Below are 18,458 nucleotides of genomic sequence, written 5' to 3'. Positions count from 1 at the left end.
ATTGGAAAGATGATGATTTACTGACTACGATTATCCTGTTTGTACGCATGGACCATTTTTGTATCTAAAGTTAGGAATATTGACTATACATCTGTACTGAAAAAGTGTTTGCCCCTGGGGAACGCCCACCTGACAGAATGCAACCAGCCTGGCTGGCTAGCTGGGAACCAGTCAATGGACCATTAGGGAGAAAAATCGATCTTTGAAGATGCTAATATCCTGCCTTCCTCAGAAATTTCCTGGGATACTACAAACAAACTCTGACTCATGGCTGCTTTGATCCTGAAGGGCCGTGTGATTAATTCACCTGGTACAGGACTCCATGATGCAATACCAGTATTTTTCCACTGAGGTGGGGGGGGGGAACCACACTGGAAAACAAAGGGTTCCCACCATATGTTAAACCTATTGAAGGCTGGGAAGTGAGATAATCAGGGTTCATTCTTCACTGAATCCCCGACCAGGATGACTGCTGAGAACATCTATCAAAGACAAAGTGGGGAGGGGGGGGGGGGGGGAGAAGGACTGAGCCAGGCTGGGAAAGGTGTCGGGCCTGTGACAGGAATACCTGGAGTTTTAAGCTGCAAGCAAGAGCAATTTGCCTTCAAGAAACTCTTCAATGTGCTTAAAACAGCATTTAGGGTGAGAAATTCCTGCTTGTAACCAGTTTCTTTAGTAGCGAAGCTCATATTGCATTTTGGTTTTATTTGCTGGGTGGTCTGCTCTGATCTGTTGGCTGTCCCTTATCATCACTTGAAATCTGTCTTTTGTAGCTAATAAACTTGTTTTTCTAAAACCAGTTTGTGGAATTCCTAACTGGGGGGCAAAACGCTGTGCAGATCTTCCTCCCATTGCGGGAGGGAGCGGATTTCATGCGCTCACGCTGTACCGTTCTCTGTGCAGCACAAGACAGTACACTTTGGGTTTACACTCCAGAGGGGCTGTGCACTTGAGAGCTGAAGGCTTCGCACGCTGAGCTGGTTTCAGTGTCTGTGTCTTTCTGTAGCTGGGGGTGTCCCTACCTGTGTGTGTGCTGGGGAAGGCTTGAGGGCCTGGCTTAGCAGGACAGTGTGAGGGAGCCCAGGCTGGTGGAACAGGCGGGCTCAGTGGTACCCCAGTACATCACGTGGCACCCCGGAGGCGGGGGGAGCAACCTGCCACAGACCCACTGGGGGCACAAGATGGAATTTCTCTTTCTCAGATTTTCTTTTGAACCTCATTGATTTAGTTCACACGCTGAGAAAAGACCCTTAGAACCAGGCGATCAACACTCAACTTTGGCACAAGAAGCAGCAAACCCAGGCGTTCCCCAGCGCCCCCGCTCCTCACACAGTGCCACAGTTCCTGTCAAACCTGGGCAGGTTTGCAGGCTGAGCAGGAAGGCTGCAGAGTCAAACCCTCCAGAACCACAGTTAAGGTTTCCCAAACACCCTTAACTCTGCCCCCTTGTGCACATGCATTACAATGCCATCCTTTAATTTTGTGATCACGTATTAATTTTACCTTTATGGGTTGCCAGCCATGTTTGAAGCCAGAATGCAATAAAGCAGGGGCGGGGGAATCTGCATGGAAATAGTGGTCAGTCGAAGATCAAAGACCCTGTGGCCTCCTGGCTTCCAGCCTGGTGCACCTTCCCTCAGGCTTCAGGGTACATTGAGGGTGACCTGTCCTCCCACCCCACAGAGACACAGAGAAGCTGGGAGCTGCCTGGCCCTTGGCCAGGGTTTCCTGAGTTTGCAGAGACCTCTGCTTATTTTGGCTGCTCTAGATTTCGCCTGCAGATTAGAAACAAGGTGTGATGGAGGCAGGAAGAGACGAGACATTTTTGGCTTCCTGTAGCTGGAGCCACCAGCTGAGTTCCTTATATGGAGCTTGGCAGAGCTGGGCACCGGGGCGTTGGTGGTAGTGCTGAGGGGCCCCTCGCGGCCCCGTCATGGCATCTGCTCTCACTGTCCTCCTCCTCGGTGAGTATCAGAGACAGCCAGGGTGTGTGACCATGGGGGGATCTGAGACCAGGGCGTTTGCCTATGCAGGGGTGGGAATGTGAGACCGAGGCGTGTGCCCATGGGTGGGGAGGGGGGAGGGATGAGACCAGGGCGTGTGTCTGATCCCAGGCTGTAGGATCCAGTCGCTCTGGGATCTGGCCCCTAACGAGCCGTCTCTTTTCCAGGCTGCTGGCTGCTGGGCAGAGCGGGGTGTCTGGAATTGATTCTCTGTGGGCCTGGGGAAACTTTAGTGTTAAGGATGGTGAAGCGGGGGAGGGGGAACAAGACCCCTGAACTTTCCCCTCAAAAGTCAATTCAACCTCCTTGTATTGAGCATGGGGGACTGAGACCAGAACTCGGCGCTGCACCCGTTGCAGTCAAGAGCGACTCTAGATTGACCCCACCCCAAAGGGGAACTGAGATCAGAATCCGGCCCTGCCCCATAGTGCTCAGGAGTGACTCCGGACTGACCCCGGGGGGCTGAGATCAGAACCCGGCCCTTTCCCCATAGCGCTCAGAAGTGACTCCAGATTCACCCCGGGGGAACTGAGATCAGAACCTGTCCCTGTCCCCATAGCGCTCAGGAGTGACTCCGGATTCACCCCGGGGGGCTGAGATCAGAACCCGGCCCTGCCCCCATAGCGCTCAGGAGTGACTCCGGATTGACCCCAGGGGAACTGAGATCAGAACCCGGCCCTGCCCCCATAGCACTCAGGAGTGACTCCGGATTGACCCCGGGGGACTGAGATCAGAACCCAGCCCTGTCCCCATAGTGCTCAGGAGTGACTCTGGATTGACCCCGGGGGGCTGAGATGAGAACCCAGATCACAGGTTTCCTGTGGATTCCTTCTCCTAGGGGAATTCTGTGCCAAAATATTCTGCACACAATATTTCAAAATATCTGTCTGCGAGTGTGTCTGTCTGTAACAATACAGACCAAAAAAAAAAAAAAGATTCTGGTAATTTTTTTTGACAAATAGTTTCCTCACTAGGCGTATTAACACACAACGTTGAGTAATTCATTTAACTCACACGACAGAACTGTATTTCCCGCACCTGTGAGAAGCAGTGCAAAGGCTTGGGGGCATCAGGGGTAACGGAGGAGCTGCGGGAGCGGGAAGGAACCTGGGAGTGAACCTGGAAGGTGTTGGGTGTGGGCGGGAGGTTTTTTTTGGAGTGGGGAATTGTTAGGGGGCTGGGAAGCCTCCCCCATGCAGACCCTGGATGACCTCAAGCCTCCCCCATTCAGTCAGGGACATCAGCCCGTGTCCCCGCAACCCCCGTCCCCATGTGTCCCTGCAGCCTCCTCCCCCCTCCCCAGACTCAACGCTATCACCCCACTAGCTCCTGAGCCCCAGTCTGTGACCCCCCAGCAGCCCTGGGTGCCCCACTCTGCCCTCACCTGGCTCTGCGGCAGGTGCTGTGATGAACTTCTGTTCCTGGGGGAATTCTGCAGCACGGGGCAGGCAGAGAATTTTTTTCCCCCCACAGAAAATACATTCTGCCCCAGAAGTGCTGCAGTTCCGCCTTTTACCCACCAGGGGCCAGAACAGCGGGCTGTGTTCATGCTGCTGGCTACTCTGGCACCAGAGCGGCCTCTTGTGGGAAAAAGTTGGAACTGCAGCACTTCTTGGGCAGAATGTATTTTCTGCGGGAGGAAAAACAAAATTATGCAGGACAGGTGATTTCCGCACATTCTAGTAGTGAGCCAGCCACTCCCAGTCCCAGCAACTAGCAGCAACTGCACCAGCAACTACACACCACACCACAGAAACACAAACCCAGGAAACAATCCCTGTAACAAACCCCATTGCCTACTCTGTCCCCATATCTACTCTAGTGACACCATCATAGGACTCAACCACATGAGCCACACCATACGGGGCTCATTCACCTGCACATCTACCAATGTGTAAGAAGTAGTAAGAAGATATATATACATACAAAGAACATGAAAAGGTGGGAGTTGCCCTACCAACAATAAGAGGCTAATTATATATAGCTTACTATATGTTCCATTCTATGCACCCGATGAAGTGGGCTGTAGCCCACGAAAGCTTATGCTCAAATAAATGTGTTAGTCTCTAAGGTGCCACAAGTACTCCTGTTCTTTTTGCGGATACAGACTAACACGGCTGCTACTCTGAAACCAATCTCCCTGGACATTCGATCACAGATTTAAAAGTATCAGGGGGTAGCCGTGTTAGTCTGGATCTGTAAAAAGCGGCGGAGTCCTGTGGGACCTTATAGGCTAACAGAAGTATTGGAGCATAAGCTTTCGTGGGTCACAAATACTTCTGTTAGTCTATAACAGGGGTAGGCAACCTATGGCACGTGTGCCAAAGGCGGCGCGCGAGCTGATTTTCAGTGGCACTCACACTGCCTGGGTCCTGGCCACTGGTCCAGGGGGCTCTGCATTTTAATTTAATTTTAAATGACGCTTCTTAAACATTTTAAAAACCTTATTTACTTTACATACAACAATAGTTTAGTTATATATTATAGGCTTATAGAAAGAGACCTAAAAATGTTAAAATGTATGACTGGCACGCGAAACCTTAAATTAGAGTGAATACATGAAGACTCGGCACACCGCTTCTGAAAGGTTGCCGACCCCTGGTCTATAAGGTGCCACAGGACTCTGTCGCTTTTTACAGATTTAAAAGTAGCCATCCTGCCACAAAAAAACTTCAAAAACAGACTTCAAAGAGAAACTGCAGAACTACAATTCATTTGCAAACTTAACACCATCAATTGGGGCTTGAATAGGGACCAGGAGTGGCTGGCTCACTACAAAAGCAATTTTCCCTCTCTTGGTATTGACACCTCCTCATCAATTACTGGGAGTGGACCAATCCACCCTGACTGAATTGGCCTTGTCAACACTGGTTCTCCACTTGTGAGGTAACTCCCTGCTCTCCATGTGTCAGTATATTTATGCCTGTATCTGCAACTTTCACTCCATGCATCTGAAGAAGTGGGTTTTTTACCCATGAAAGCTTATGCCCAAATAAATGTTAGTCTTTAAGGTGCCACCAGACTCCTCGTTGTTTTTACAGAAAATTCCCACTCTGTCACAGGGAAGCCGGCCAGGGAGCAGGGACGGAGTCACTGGGGGTGTTTATGTGTTCCCCAGCCAGGGGGCAGCAGCAGCCGCTGGAGATTCAGAGCAGAGGGAGAGGGGATCCCTGCCCCCAGGGTGGAGTTGCAGAGCAGGGAGCTTTTCCCTGGGGGATGCTTCCCCCGGGCTGCCCGCACTCAGAGGACATACGGAGGAGTCGGAGCCTAGGGGCTGCCAAGTTGGCACCATCCCCAGCCACGAAAATCCATCCCCCACCCCCGGAAATGACCCTGACGATCAATGCAGCCAATCTCCCCCACCGACGGATCTGGGAGGGGAGTGAAGCCTCCTGCTCAGACACGAACCCACCTTGAACAGGGCAGCAGGAGGCTTCCTCTGGGGGCAGCTGGGCCCATCAGTGGCCATGGCAGTGCCCTGGAGCTCCCCGCGAAGCAGCCAGGAGCAGGCAGCATGGGAGGCGGGATACCGGGCTAGATGGGCCCGTTGGTCTGAGGCGGTGTGGCCAGGCCTGGCTGGTGCCGTGGCACCATTGTGTGTGTGGGGGGGCTGGAAATGACGGTCAGGCTGGATCAGACAGCGCCCCCTAGCGCTGCGCTAGTGGGGTCAGCCCTGACTGATGGGGAGAGCGCCCCCTACTGAGCCCCCCACCCTACAGCCCAGCACCCCCTAGCGCTACAAATCCCCCAAATCTTACTTGCTCTTACCCCACTTGATGCCCTGGAGCCCCTCTGACACCCTCCCCATAGAATTCCCTGTACACACAGCTGTCCTGCCCCAGAGGTGGCCGCATCTCAGTATCAGGCAAGGGGTCCCTGTATAACGAGCCGCTGGCACCGCGCATCTCAGGTACCTGAGCCACTGGCCTGTGGATCAGGTTCATTATAACGAGTCACTAACGAGGGAGGACTGGGGACAGGAAAAGCCCCCCGAGTTAATCTGCCCCTCCCACCGGTGCATGCTATGGTGTTGCGCTGCCCCCTGCTGGTCTGACCCACCCCAGCAGGGATCCAGGCTCAGCACCAGCAGCAGAGGGGACCCCCCCAGACACCCCCATCCCTGCTGCCCTGTGGGGGTGAGTGGCCGGTCGCTGGGACCGGGGGATCCCGATCGGCTCATGGGGGATTCTGGTTTGTGTCCCTCTGCAGGAAAAGGAGCCGCACCGAGACCGAGCAGGTAGGAACCCGGCTCCTCCCCCCTCCCGATCGACCTGCCGGGGTCACAGGGCTCCTGGGTTCTGTCCCAGCTCGGGGAGGAGAGTTCAGTCTAGTGGTTAGAGCAGGGGGGTTAGGGTACAGCATGAGGGAGGATGGGGGGCTCTCTGGGTGTGTTGGGGAATCTCCCTGTGGGTGGGGGGATATGACATTTACAAGGGGATTTTCTCTCTTTTGGCGCCAGCCCTTTGGGGGTGTTGAAGGCCCTGGCTCAGCAAGACCCCCGTCTGTGAGTAACACACCCAAGAGGGTACCAGGGTGGGGCAGGAGCCCTGGAGAGGGGTGAAGCTTGTGGGGGCTCCACCCACATGGGGCGGGGCCTGATTTACAGCTGCTGCTGGGTGGGACTAAGGAGAGGGTCCCGGAGGTAGCTGGTGTCAGCTGAGCTTCTTGCCTCCCTCCCCACCAACTCCCTGGGGGACACCCTCCCCTCCCTCTCTAGTTCAGGGTCTCCCTCTTTGGGCCCCCCATTCTCCCCCCAGGCCTGGGGCTTTGAGTGTCCCCCCTTCACTTCTCCATCGGACCTTCCCAGCCAGTGACCTGTGGGGAATCCCCATCCACTCCTGCCTCCCAGTCCCCTGCTCTAACCACTAGACCCCACTCCCCTCCCAGAGCCTGGGTGAGAACCCAGGAGTCCTGACTCCCAGCCCCCCTGCCCCGCCATAACCCCTTAGACTCTGCTGCCATCTCTGTACCTCAGTTTTCTTCCCTCTCTGTAACACGGGGCTAATGACTATGGCCCATGCTGTGGGGCAGGGGAGGGTTGGCAGTGCCGGTCTCTGAGCCCCCTGGCTGGACGAAGGGGTCAGAGCTGGGTGTGGGGTTCTGCTCTGGGCCGGCTGGGGGTGCAGCTCAGCGGGTGTCTCTGTTCCACAGACGCCTCCATCAACAAAGGGAAACAGCCGCAGATCCTCATAAGTGTCCCCCGTCCGCCCGCAGACTCTGACCCCCAACCCTGACCCACATGGGCCCCAGCAGCCCCCTCACATCGAACCCCACCCCCTTTACCTGGCACACGCAGTGATTTGGGGTGGGGCTGCTGGGAGGGGGGTTTCCTTATGGGATCGCCAGCCGGATTTCAGAGTCCAGCGAAGGGCAACGAAAATGATTAGGGGGCTGGGGCACATGACTTATGAGGAGAGGCTGAGGGAACTGGGGTTATTTAGTCTGCAGAAGAGAAGAGTGAGGGGGGATTTGATAGCAGCCTTCAACTACCTGAAGGGGGGTTCCAAAGAGGATGGAGCTGGGCTGTTCTCAGTGGGGGCAGATGACAGAACAAGGAGCAATGGTCTCAAGTTGCAGTGGGGGAGGTCTAGGTTGGATATTAGGAAACACTAATGTCACTAGGAGGGTGGTGAAGCACTGGAATGGGTTACCTAGGGAGGTGGTGGAATCTCCTTCCTTAGAGGTTTTTAAGGTCAGGCTTGACCAAGCCCTGGCTGGGATGATTTAGTTGGGGTTGGTCCTGCTTTGAGCAGGGGGTTGGACTAGAACCTCCTGAGGTCTCTTCCAACCCTAATCTTCTATGATTCTATGATTGCAGGCAGGGCCGGTGCAAGGATATTTTGCACCCTAGGCGAAACTTCCACCTTGTGCCCCCCCTCCCGTAACATCGGTTCAGACCAGATTCCCCCCCTCCCTGTCCCCTGAACTCCCCTGGACGGTGCACAGCCCCCCCCGCGAGCCCTCCCCACCACACCCCGGCAGCCCCCGCCCCGAGTCCACTCACTGGCTTTGCCGGGCTTGGGCCGCTGCGGCAGCTCAGCAGGGAGAAGCTGCCTTCTGGGGGCTCCTGCAGCAGATGCATGTGGGCAGAGGCCCCCATGCACCCCCCCGGCTTCCCCCTCGCCGCACTCGGGCTCTGTGGCTCCCGGGAGTGTGAGCCGCCGCTGCCCTTCCCGGAGCAGGCTCAGGGCCCCGCGCCCCAGCGGCGGCTCACATGCCCGGGAGCCACAGAGCCCGAGCGCGGTGACGGGGGAGCCGGGGGGGTGCAAGGGGGCCTCTGCCTGCATGCATCTGCTGCAGTCTGCAGGGGCCCCCCGGGGGGGTGCCAGGCCACAGCCTGGGCAGGAGGGGCGGGGGGGGCGCGGCTGCTCTCCGCTAGCGGCACCACTGCCTTTGCAGGGATCCTGACCCCCTGCGCCACGCCGGCTCCTCCATGGCTGGGGCTCGCCGCCCCCGCAAGCCCTGTGCAGTATTATTAAACTGGTGCTCTATGCCCGACTGCAGCCTGAGCTTGCAGCCCGGCGGGGGCAGAGGGACAAGGCAGAAAGAATAACAAGAGGCCCGGCCCGCCTCACGGTGGCGGAGAGTCACAGTTCCCCGCAGAGATCCCTGTACCCTCTCCCTCACGCAGAATGGACATGCAGAAGGTACCTAATTAAAAGCACTAAATTTGGGAATAAAAAATGTCAATCACAGGTTTTTTGATATGTCCTGAAGTTTGTCAGACATTTATTTGCAAAAACTTTGTAGTAAGGGCGAGTCAGCTGTCTTGCTGAATACAACATTAAATATTATGGACTACATGATGCAGCTCGTCTCTGTTTTACATGTTCTTAATCAGTATTTCTAAGCTGATTTTATATTTTAAATGTACTCTTAAACCTTCATAAAGTAATCATTCCAGATTACTACCTATTTAACTCACTGAAACAGGCATTATTTTAAATTAATCAGTCACTGAGGTTTAGTGTGTTCATAACAATGTTCATTGCTTTAAGAAAAAGGGAACACTAATTTACTGTGTGTGATCTCCAGAACAATACACATGTTTATGAAATTTCACCAACTTTAAAAAATATGTTTCCAAAGATTTTAGGCATAACAAAGGATTTTATATCTTACTAAGGTACTGATTTTGCTTAAAATTAGTTCATCAGATAGTCAGAAGTAAAGAAAGGGAAACTCTATGTCCAGCTATCTGGAAGCAAAGGGCTGTTGCTTCCTTCAATGGGGGTGAGGGGAGGGGGTGAAGGGAGAAATGGATGGACAGAAAGGACAGGAAGACTTTGGAAGTAAGTTTTTTTTACTATAGTAATTAAAATGTGCATTTTAGATAAGGGTGGTCTTTTGAAGAATTTATTTAAAAAACCATATGTCTGAAGATCCAAGCATTTAAGGCTAAAGATGATTGTGCATCTAAAAATCTATGCAATGATTTTTTAGAGATGTGATTTTATAATCTTCACCAACTCACTAACGAAATATTTTTAAAGCAAATTTTAAACTAAGGTCCTGTAGACTGACATGTTCTGAGTAAATAATGTTTTCACCTCTCTTAGCCAGAAGGCCGAGAATATTAGTCATGCACAACTGTTTTTGTCAGTACATTCAGAAACAGGACAGGAGATACCTAGGGGTTGGTAAATGCCTGTTAAATGTCTTCATTGCCCCTTGAACAGTTTCAGTGTTGTGCTAATAGGTCTGGCGGCTGGAGACTGTTTCTCTTTTAACTACTAGACCCCCTTCCCAGGAAGACTCGGAGCTGGCAGGAAGGGTCAGAACAGGGATAGGAAAACCAGGCGGGTGGACACCAAGACCCAGTGGTGCCCCAAATTTTCAGGTGCACTAGGCAGCTGCCTATGCCTGAGGACGGCCCCGGGCGCCCCCAACCACTTGCCGCCTTAGGCCACTGCCTAGTTCACCTAGTGGTTGCACCGGCCCTGATTGCAGGGGTGTGTGTGTTGGGGTGTTGGTAGATTCACACACACACCCCAGTGACTCTCTCCACTCCCACCCCCAGGAGCCCGACCCCGGCGCCGACGGACTCACCTACGCCGAGCTGGACAACCAGGCGCTGCAGGCCAAGTGGGCGGGGGGGGGGAGAGTCCCTGCCCCCGAGCCTGCCCAGCCCAGCGTGTACGCTGCCATCAGTGTGAGCTGGGGGGCCCTGCAGTGAGACCCCCCCGCAGCCATGGGGCGCCAGTTCCCAGGGGGCGACAGACTCACCCCCCTGCAGCGCCAGCCCCAGAGAACTCTGCTTCTAGGGAAGATTTAGGTGGGACACTGCCCTCCGCCCACTGCAGCCCCGTCCCATCGAGCTGCTGTCCCCCTTCCCTGTGAAGACCAACATTTGGGGGGTTGGGGGGGGCTCAGCACCGGGAAGGGGAGGGGACACATTGAGGCAGCTTTTATGTGATTTTGCATCCTATTAATCTCCAGATTTGTAATAAACACTGAACCACAAACCAGCCCCCCCGGATAGCCCCCAGTCCCCCTCTCCCTGCGTCGGGAGTGTGTGTCGCACCTAGGGGAGATGGGATTGCTCTCGTGAGAGTGGTAGGGCTTTCCTGCTCTAACCACTAGACCCCAGTCCCCTCCCAGAGCCGGGATATATTACAGGGTCGCTGCCGGGGAATCAGGTTTATGCTGAGTTTCACTGGCAGTAACAGAAACAGAAAGTGAGCACCAGCTCCGGACGCACTTCCCCTGTTCACGGATTTTTCGGCTGCTGCTTTAGCAACTTAGGATCTAACTGTATCCCTCCCTCCCCACCTCACAGGGGCCAGAAACCACCCCACAGACCCCCACCCCTCTGTCCTGTCTCTGTCTCACGCCACTTCGCTGAGAACAGCATCTGCAGGGACGCTACCTGTGAAGGAGGTTGGCCAGGTCCCTCCAACCTCATGCTCCAGGGCGGGCGCTTGGTCCAGCCAGGTCAGGAAGGAACCTTTGCCCCACTCCATGGGAGAGGGTCACTCCGTGGGGGGCACTGCGTGTGTGTGGTAGGAGCCCTCCTCTGGTCAGAGCTGCTGCTCCAGGGAGGCTAGACGGGCCTGTTGGAAAAGCTCAGGGTCACCTCTTGACGCCTCCTGAGATTCCCCCTTTCCCAGCTGGTCCCTGGACGGGACAGCTCCCATGTGGGGCTGGGAGGTGATGTGGGGGGGGACCAGGCAGCTGCAGGAGGGGATGTGGTTTGCTGGGCGTTGCAGGGATCTGGCTTTGCTCTGAGCGCGGTAGATTTGGCCTGGAGATTGCAGAGAAGCCAGCTGATGGGAAGAAAGGGGCCGAGCGGATCACGGGCTTCCTGGGACTGCAGCCCCTGGCGCAGTTCCTCATTCCGCTCGCACTCGGGCCTCAGGCTGGGTGGAGCTGGGCACCGGGGTGTTTGTAGCAGCGCTGAGGGACCCCCACTGCCCCGTCATGGCGTCTGCTTTCACCGTCCTCCTCGGTGAGTATCGGAGACAGCCAGGGCGTGTCCCCATAAGGGGGGAATCTGAGACCAGGGCTTGTGTCTATGGGGGGTGGGATCTGAGACCAGGGTGTAGGATCCAGTTGCTCTGGGATCTGGTCCCTAATGACCTGTCTCCTTTCCAGGCTGCTGGCTGGCTGCGTGGAGCAGGGTGTCGGGAAGTGAGTATCTGTGGAGAATGGGGCAGTTGGGGGAATTTCCACATCAGGGACGAGGGACGTGGGTGGGGGGTGAGTGGCGCAGATTCTCCAAAGGGATGATCCTGTCAGATCTCTGCTCCCTCCCACACCCAGAGGTGGAGACTGAGACCTCGCCAAACTCATTACAGGGATGGGCACCACACAGGGTGAATTCGCCTGCACTCAAAGCTCTGCCCCCCGGGAAATACAGAGTGAAGGCACCAGCCACCCACAGCGCCCCCGAACTGTGCCTGGGGAGCTGGCAGGAGTCCCAGGGAATGGATCTTTGGAAATATCCCATCCCCAAAGGGGCCACCGGCACTGTGCAGAGCGGAGCTAAATCCCCAGCGGCTGAGACCGGTTTGGGGCGGAGCAGAACCAGAGTTTGAGCCCCTGGGTGGGCAGGAAATTGTTAGAACGAACGGGGGATTTTGCAAACACATTTTTTGGGGGGGCCTGTCCTGGGACCTCTTGATCAAAGGACCCAAATATGTCCCATGAACCCAACCCCCGCCCGCCCCGCCCCCTGTGTATAGCACATTGCCAGACAATTGGAGTAAATGTGGATTTTGCAACATTTTAAAGAATAATCCATGTTCTGCCCAACTACAGGAGAGCGGCAGCTCTCTACAGCAGGGTTCTGCAACCTTTCAGAAGTGGGGTGCCGAGTCTTCATTTATTCACTCTGATTTAAGGTTTCGCGTGCCAGTCATACATTTTAACGTTTTTAGAAGGTCTCTTTCTATAAGTCTATAATATAGAACTAAACTATTGTTGTATGTAAAGTAAATAAGGTTTTTAAAATGTTTAAGAAGTTTCATTTAAAATTAAACTAAAATGCAGAGCGTCCAGAACTGGTGGCCAGGACCCGGGCAGTGTGAGTGCCACTGAAAATCAGCTCACGTGCCGCCTTTAGCATGTATGCCATAGATTGCCTACCCCTGTTCTACAGTGTTAGAAAAACAAGAGGGTGACTCTGGTCTCAGCCCTTGGGGTCAATCCAGAGTCACCCCTGACTGCAGCGGGGACAGGGCTAAATTCACCCTGGAGAACTGAAGGAATCAGAGACTGGAAATCTCCTTTCTCCCGTCCTCTGTCTCTCTCCCCGGCTGTGAGCCGTGGGGCCGGGCCTGCACGCCAGGGACGGGACGGGGGTAAAACGCTGGAGCGACAGATGGGCAGAGGATTGAGTCAGATGGACGCGGTTTGTGTCACCCCCACTTACTGCCTGTTTGTTTGTGCATCCAGAGGGGTCCCTCCCCAAACCCTCCATCTCTGTCAGCCCCGGTGGGGTGATCCCTGTGGGGGGAAACGTCACCATCCGGTGTTGGCATCAGCGCCTGGGCATGAGGATCTTCTTCTACAAGGCTGGAGATGGGAACTATCTGACTAACAGAGACCCTGCTGGCTCTGAGGCTGAATTTCACATCACCAGCGCCGGACGGGAACAGAGCGGAAACTACACCTGTCGTTATAGCCACAGAACAGGACCAGCTGCCTACTCGGAGCCCAGCGACCCTGTGCAGATCATTGTAGCAGGTGAGGGGCCCAGCCCGGCACCTCGGCTCCCAGCCCCACACCCAGCCAGACCCCCAGGGAATTCTCCGTGAGCCCTGGTGCCCAGCAGATGGGACGTCCAGCCAGTGAAGGTTGGGCGTGTGTGTGGGGGAAATCTCGGTCCTCTGGAGGTGGGTGTGTGGGGAGCAGGGAGATCTCAGGTGATGCCCTTGGTGCCCTGGATCCCAGGGGAGACCCTGACCCTGTCTCTGCCCCGTCGCTGACGCTCTGCACGGGGCGCAGTGGCCGTGCCGGGGTCTGTCTCACGCCCCGTCTCCCTCCCACTGCAGAGCTCAACTCCCCCAAACCCTCCATCTCCCTCAGCCCCAGCGGGGGGGGGTCACCCTGGGGGTTGCCGGGACCGTCCAGTGTTGGGGTCAGTGCCGGGGTCTGGAGTTTGTTCTGTACAAGGCTGGGGCCAGGAACGCAGCAGCGCCGGGCGGGGACTCGGCTGGGGTTAAATTTCCAATCGCCAAAGTGAGCCGGTCAGACGGAGGCAGCAACACCTGCTATTATCCCCTGACTCGGATCCTGACACCTGGTCGGAGCCCAGCGACCCCGTGGAGCTGGTGGGAGCAGGTGAGGGGCCCGGCTCGGCGTCCCCGCTCCCAGCCCCACCCTCAGCTGGATACTCAGGGGAGCTCCGCGCCGATGGGCCACTCAGAGCCAGGCTCTCCCCTGAGCCCTGGGCCCAGCAGGGGGGACGCCCAACAGGAGCCAGAGGTGGGAAGGTTTAGGGCAGGGCCGGCTCCATAGTTTTTGCTACCCCAAGCAGAAAAAAAAAACAAAAAAAACCCTGTGATCGGGAACTCTAACTCCGCCGCTTCAGGGACCCGCCACCGAATTGCCGCCGAAGAGCCAGATGTGCTGCCCCCTTCCAGGGACCGCCCCAAGCACCTGCTTGCCGGGCTGGTGCCTGGAGCCAGCCCTGTTTCGGGGGCCCTTGGCTGCTGGGGGAGCTCGTTCTGCAGCCTGGGCCCGGCCCCGGAGGAAGTTCTGTCCCCTGACCAGACGAGCGTGACCCTGACTGTGGCCAGGCCGGAGGCAGGGAGCTGTCACCCCGGGGTCCCCCCAGAGCTGTGGGCTGTTGTCGGGTGTCTGCCCTGCAGCTGGGGGTTGGCGTGCGGCACCCGGGCTAGCTCTGATGGAGCTGAAAATAGCAATGGAGCCGTGGGCGGGCAGAACTAGCCACTCGCGTGTGCACCCGGCGCCCTGAGCGGCTTGTCCTCGAGCGGCCAGCCCATGCCGCTGCAGCTAGCTTGGCCGTGCCCACGCGCCCCCAGAGCAGGCCGGATGCAGTAAATGAGGCAGGGGCCACACACGGGCATATGAGGACCCAAGAACTAGGGAGCTGCGGCTCGTTGTCTGTGGGGCTGGGAGCCCAGCTCGCAGGGCAGGATTCTGGGTCAGGGGGACTCTAGAATCTAGGAGTGAATCTCCCGGGGGGCCCTGGATCTGCCCATGGCTGGGGCCGGCCGGGGAGGCTGGGGCTGGGCGGGTGCCTGGGTCTGGCTCTCCCAGCCTGTCTCCTGTGCGCAGATCCCAGCTTACCCAGACCCTCCATCTCTCTGAGCCCCACTGGGGTCACCGCTCCAGGGGCAGACGTCACCATCCGGTGTCAGGGTCCGCGCTGGGACGTGAGGTTCTTCCTGCACAAGGCTGGAGACCTGAACCCGCAGCGACACATGGATCCTGCTGGGGACGGGGCCGAGTTCCACATCCCCACCGTGGGCCGGCAGCACGGAGGGAACTACAGCTGCAGCTACCGGCCCCGATCAGAGCCCTTCATCTCCTCAAAGCCCAGCGACACCGTGCAGCTGGTGGTAGCAGGTGAGGGGCCCCCGGCTCAGCGTCTCTGCTCCCAGACCCACAGCCAGCCAGACCCTTGCGGGGGGCTCCATGCTGATGGGACGCTCAGAGCCAGGCTCTGCCCTGAGCCCTGGGCTCAGCAGAGGGGACGCCCGGCCAGGGAGCGGGGACGGAGTCACTGGGGGGGGTCCCAGCCATGGGGGAGCAGCCTTCTACCCTGCACATGGTCTGACGCTGCCCTGGTTACCGCGGTGTCGGGCGCCTGCCAGTTGAGCATTAAGCAGCGTGGCCCTGTCTGTCACAGGCGGGTCGTTCTCTCTCATCCTCTCCCCGGGGGAGGTCTGTGCCCACAGCGGAGAGTCTGGTCTGGGGTGGTTTGGGGGGGGTCAATGGCCGCACTGCCCTGGGTCGATAATGGAGCAGGCCAGCCGGGGGAGGGCACCTGGCCTTGGAGCCGGAGGTGAGGAGGTTTGGGGGGCCCTTGGCTGCTGGGGGAGCTCATTCTGCAGCCTGGGCCCGGCCCCGGAGGAAGTTCTGTCCCCTGCCCAGACGAGTGTGACCCTGATGGTGGCCGGGCTGGAGGCAGGGAGCCCTCACCCTGGGGTCACCTCAGAGCTGGGGGCTGTTGTCGGGTGTCTGCCCTGCAGCTGGGGGCTGGCGTTCGGCACCCCGGCTAGCTCTGATGGAGCTGAAAATAGCAATGGAGCCGTGGCCAGGCAGGACTAGCCGCTCATGTGTGCACCCAGCGCCCTGGGTGGGTCTGGCTCTCCCAGCCTGTCTCCTGTGCGCAGATCCCAGCTTACCCAGACCCTCCATCTCTCTGAGCCCCACTGGGGTCACCGCCCCAGGGGCAGACGTCACCATCCGGTGTCAGGGTCCGCGCTGGGACGTGACGTTCTTCCTGCACAAGGCTGGAGACCTGAACCCGCAGCGACAGATGGACCCTGCTGGGGCCGGGGCCGAGTTCCACATCCCCACCGTGGGCCGGCAGCACGGAGGGAACTACAGCTGCAGCTACCGGCCCCGATCAGAGCCCTTCGTCTCCTCGCAGCCCAGCAACCCCGTGCAGCTGGTGGTAGCAGGTGAGGGGCCTGGCTCGGCGTCCCCGCTCCCAGACCCACAGCCAGCCAGACTCTTGTGGGGGGCTCCATGGTGATGGGACGCTCAGAGCCAGGCTCTGCCCTGAGCCCTGACCCCATCAGAGGGGACACCTGGCCGGGGAGCGGAGATGGCATGGGTGGTGGGTATAATAGGCCAGGGATGGCTCTGCCTTCCTTGGCTAGAGCCGCTGCCGAGGGACGGTGGACTGCGTCTGCTCAAGCTGGCCAACCGGGCGGGGGCTGGGGTCAGGGCCGGCTTTAGGCCGATACAGCCGATTCGACTGAATTGGGCCCCGCGCTGCGAGGGCCCCGCGCTACAGCTCTCCACCCCGCCCTCAGCTCACTTCCCCCTCCTCCCCTCCCCTGAACGCTCAGCCCCCTCCCCTGCTTCCCGCGAATCAGAGATTAGCGGGAAGTCTGAAAAGAAGCAGGGGCGGGCAGGCAGCACCAGGTAAACTGGGGTGGTGGGGGCGTGAGAAGGGCTCCGGGGAGGCACGGCCCGTTCCCGCCGAGCACGCAGGCCCCAGCGGCTCTTGCCCAGCTTGGCTCCAGCGCGGCCCCCGCGGCGCGGCATGGCTCGGGTCCGGCCCGGCCCCCACGGCGCGGCTCGGGTCCGGCGTGGCTGCGGCCCCCGCGGTGCGGCCCGGCTCCGGCTCGGCCCGGCCCCCGCGGTGCGGCCCGGCTCCGGCGCGGCCCGGCCCCCGCGGCCTGGCTCCGGCTCGGCCCGGCCCCCGTGTCGCGGCCCGGCTCGGCCCAGCCCCCGCGGCGCGGCCCGGCTCCGGCTCGGCCCGGCCCCCGTGGCCCGGCTCCGGCTCGGCCCGGCCCCCGCGGCGCGGCGCGGCCCACCTCCGGCCCCTGCGGCCCGGCTCTGGCTCGGCCCGGCCCCCGCGGCGTGGCCCGGCTCGGCCCAGCCCCTGCGGCGCGGCGCGGCTCCGGCTCGGCCCGGTCCCCGCGGCCCGGCTCCGGCTCGGCCTGGCCCCCGCGGCGCGGCCCGGCTCCGGCCCGGCCCGGCCCGGCCCGGCCCCCGCGGCGCGGCTTGGGTCCGGCCCGGCCCCGGCGCGGCACCGGCCCGGCCCGGCCCCCGCGGCGCGACTCCGGGTCCGACTCAAGCCCGGCAACCCCGGCCGGAGAGCGGCTCGATTCCTGGGGGCGGGGCTTGCAGTAAGCCCCGCCCCCAGGAATCGGGCCCCGCTCTTGCTAAAGCCGGCCCTGGCTGGGGTTGACCAGCTGGGTGGGCCTGGGGCTGTTTCGGCTGGCACAGGGCTGGGGTCAGTCGGCCGGCATGGCTGGGTCTGACCCAGGACTGGGGCCGGCCTGGGGTTCCTCTGGTGGCGGGGGTGGGTAAGGTTACCATACGTCCGGTTTTTCCCGGACATGTCCGGCTTTTCGGCAATCAAACCTCCGTCCGGGGGGAATTGCCAAAAAGCCGAACATGTCCGGGAAAATGCCGGCTGGGCACTTCCCCTCCCACGGCTGCTCTGCTCCTCCCCTGACTCTTCGGCTCTGTTTAAGAGCCGAGCTGCCCGACCGCTATGGGCTTCAGGCAGCCCCCTTGCCTCCGGACCCCAGCCGCCGGCCGGGCACTTCCCCTCCCGGGCTCCGGCGGCGCAGGGTCCAGAAGCATGGGGGCTGCCCGAAGCCGGTAGCGCTCGGGCAGCTCGGCTCTTAAACAGAACCGAAGAGTCAGGGGAGGAGCAGAGCCTCCTGTAGGGGACGTGGCCGAGTTCCCCGTGATTGGTGCCGGATGGAGAGACGCGGGGAGCTACAGCTGCTCCTATCACACCACGCGGGAGCCGGTCGCCGTGTCCCACCCCAGCGACCCGGCGCGGCTGGTGGTGAGAGGTGAGGGCCCCAGATCGGCGTCTCCTAGTCACTCTGCCCCAGGGCCCAGGCAGCGAGGGGGCAGTGAGGGGGCAGGGGAGGGGACCCCGTCAGCCAGTTAAACGGGCTTGTTCTGCCAAGGAGCCACCCCCAGGGGGAGCCACGAAGGGCTGGGGCTGGGTGGGGAGAATGGCTGGAGTTACTAGGGGTATGTGGGGCCCAGGTGCCATGGGGAGGGGCTCCCTGCAGTGGGACGGATGGAGGGGTTCAAACGGGGACACACAGACACAGACAGGGTAGGGGGATGGGGATAAGGATCTGTCGTGGATTCCTATTCTGGGGGGACAGAAAGGGGGAGGGCCCCGGTGGGTCTCACTGCACCAACCCCCCACCCCTTTTGTCACCCCCAGATTACACCCGGGTCAACATCGTCCATCTGGTCCTGAGCGCTGGGGTCCTGCTGGCCCTGGCGCTGATCCTGGCCGAGGCTGCCCTTGGCTGGAGGAGGGGCGGACACTAG

At 59.1% G+C, this 18,458-nt stretch overlaps 1 pseudogene; it reads left to right on the top strand.

The window, feature by feature from the left end:
- The first annotated feature begins 1,933 nt into the window (after positions 1-1,933).
- LOC135893097 (alpha-1B-glycoprotein-like) lies at positions 1,934-18,458 on the top strand (annotated as a pseudogene).

This window comes from Emys orbicularis, chromosome 21 (genome assembly GCF_028017835.1).
Source record: "Emys orbicularis isolate rEmyOrb1 chromosome 21, rEmyOrb1.hap1, whole genome shotgun sequence".
NCBI classification, from domain to species: Eukaryota; Metazoa; Chordata; order Testudines; family Emydidae; genus Emys; species Emys orbicularis.
The sequence above is the reverse complement of the archived record's forward strand: the minus strand, read 5'-3'. Positions and strand labels throughout refer to the sequence as shown.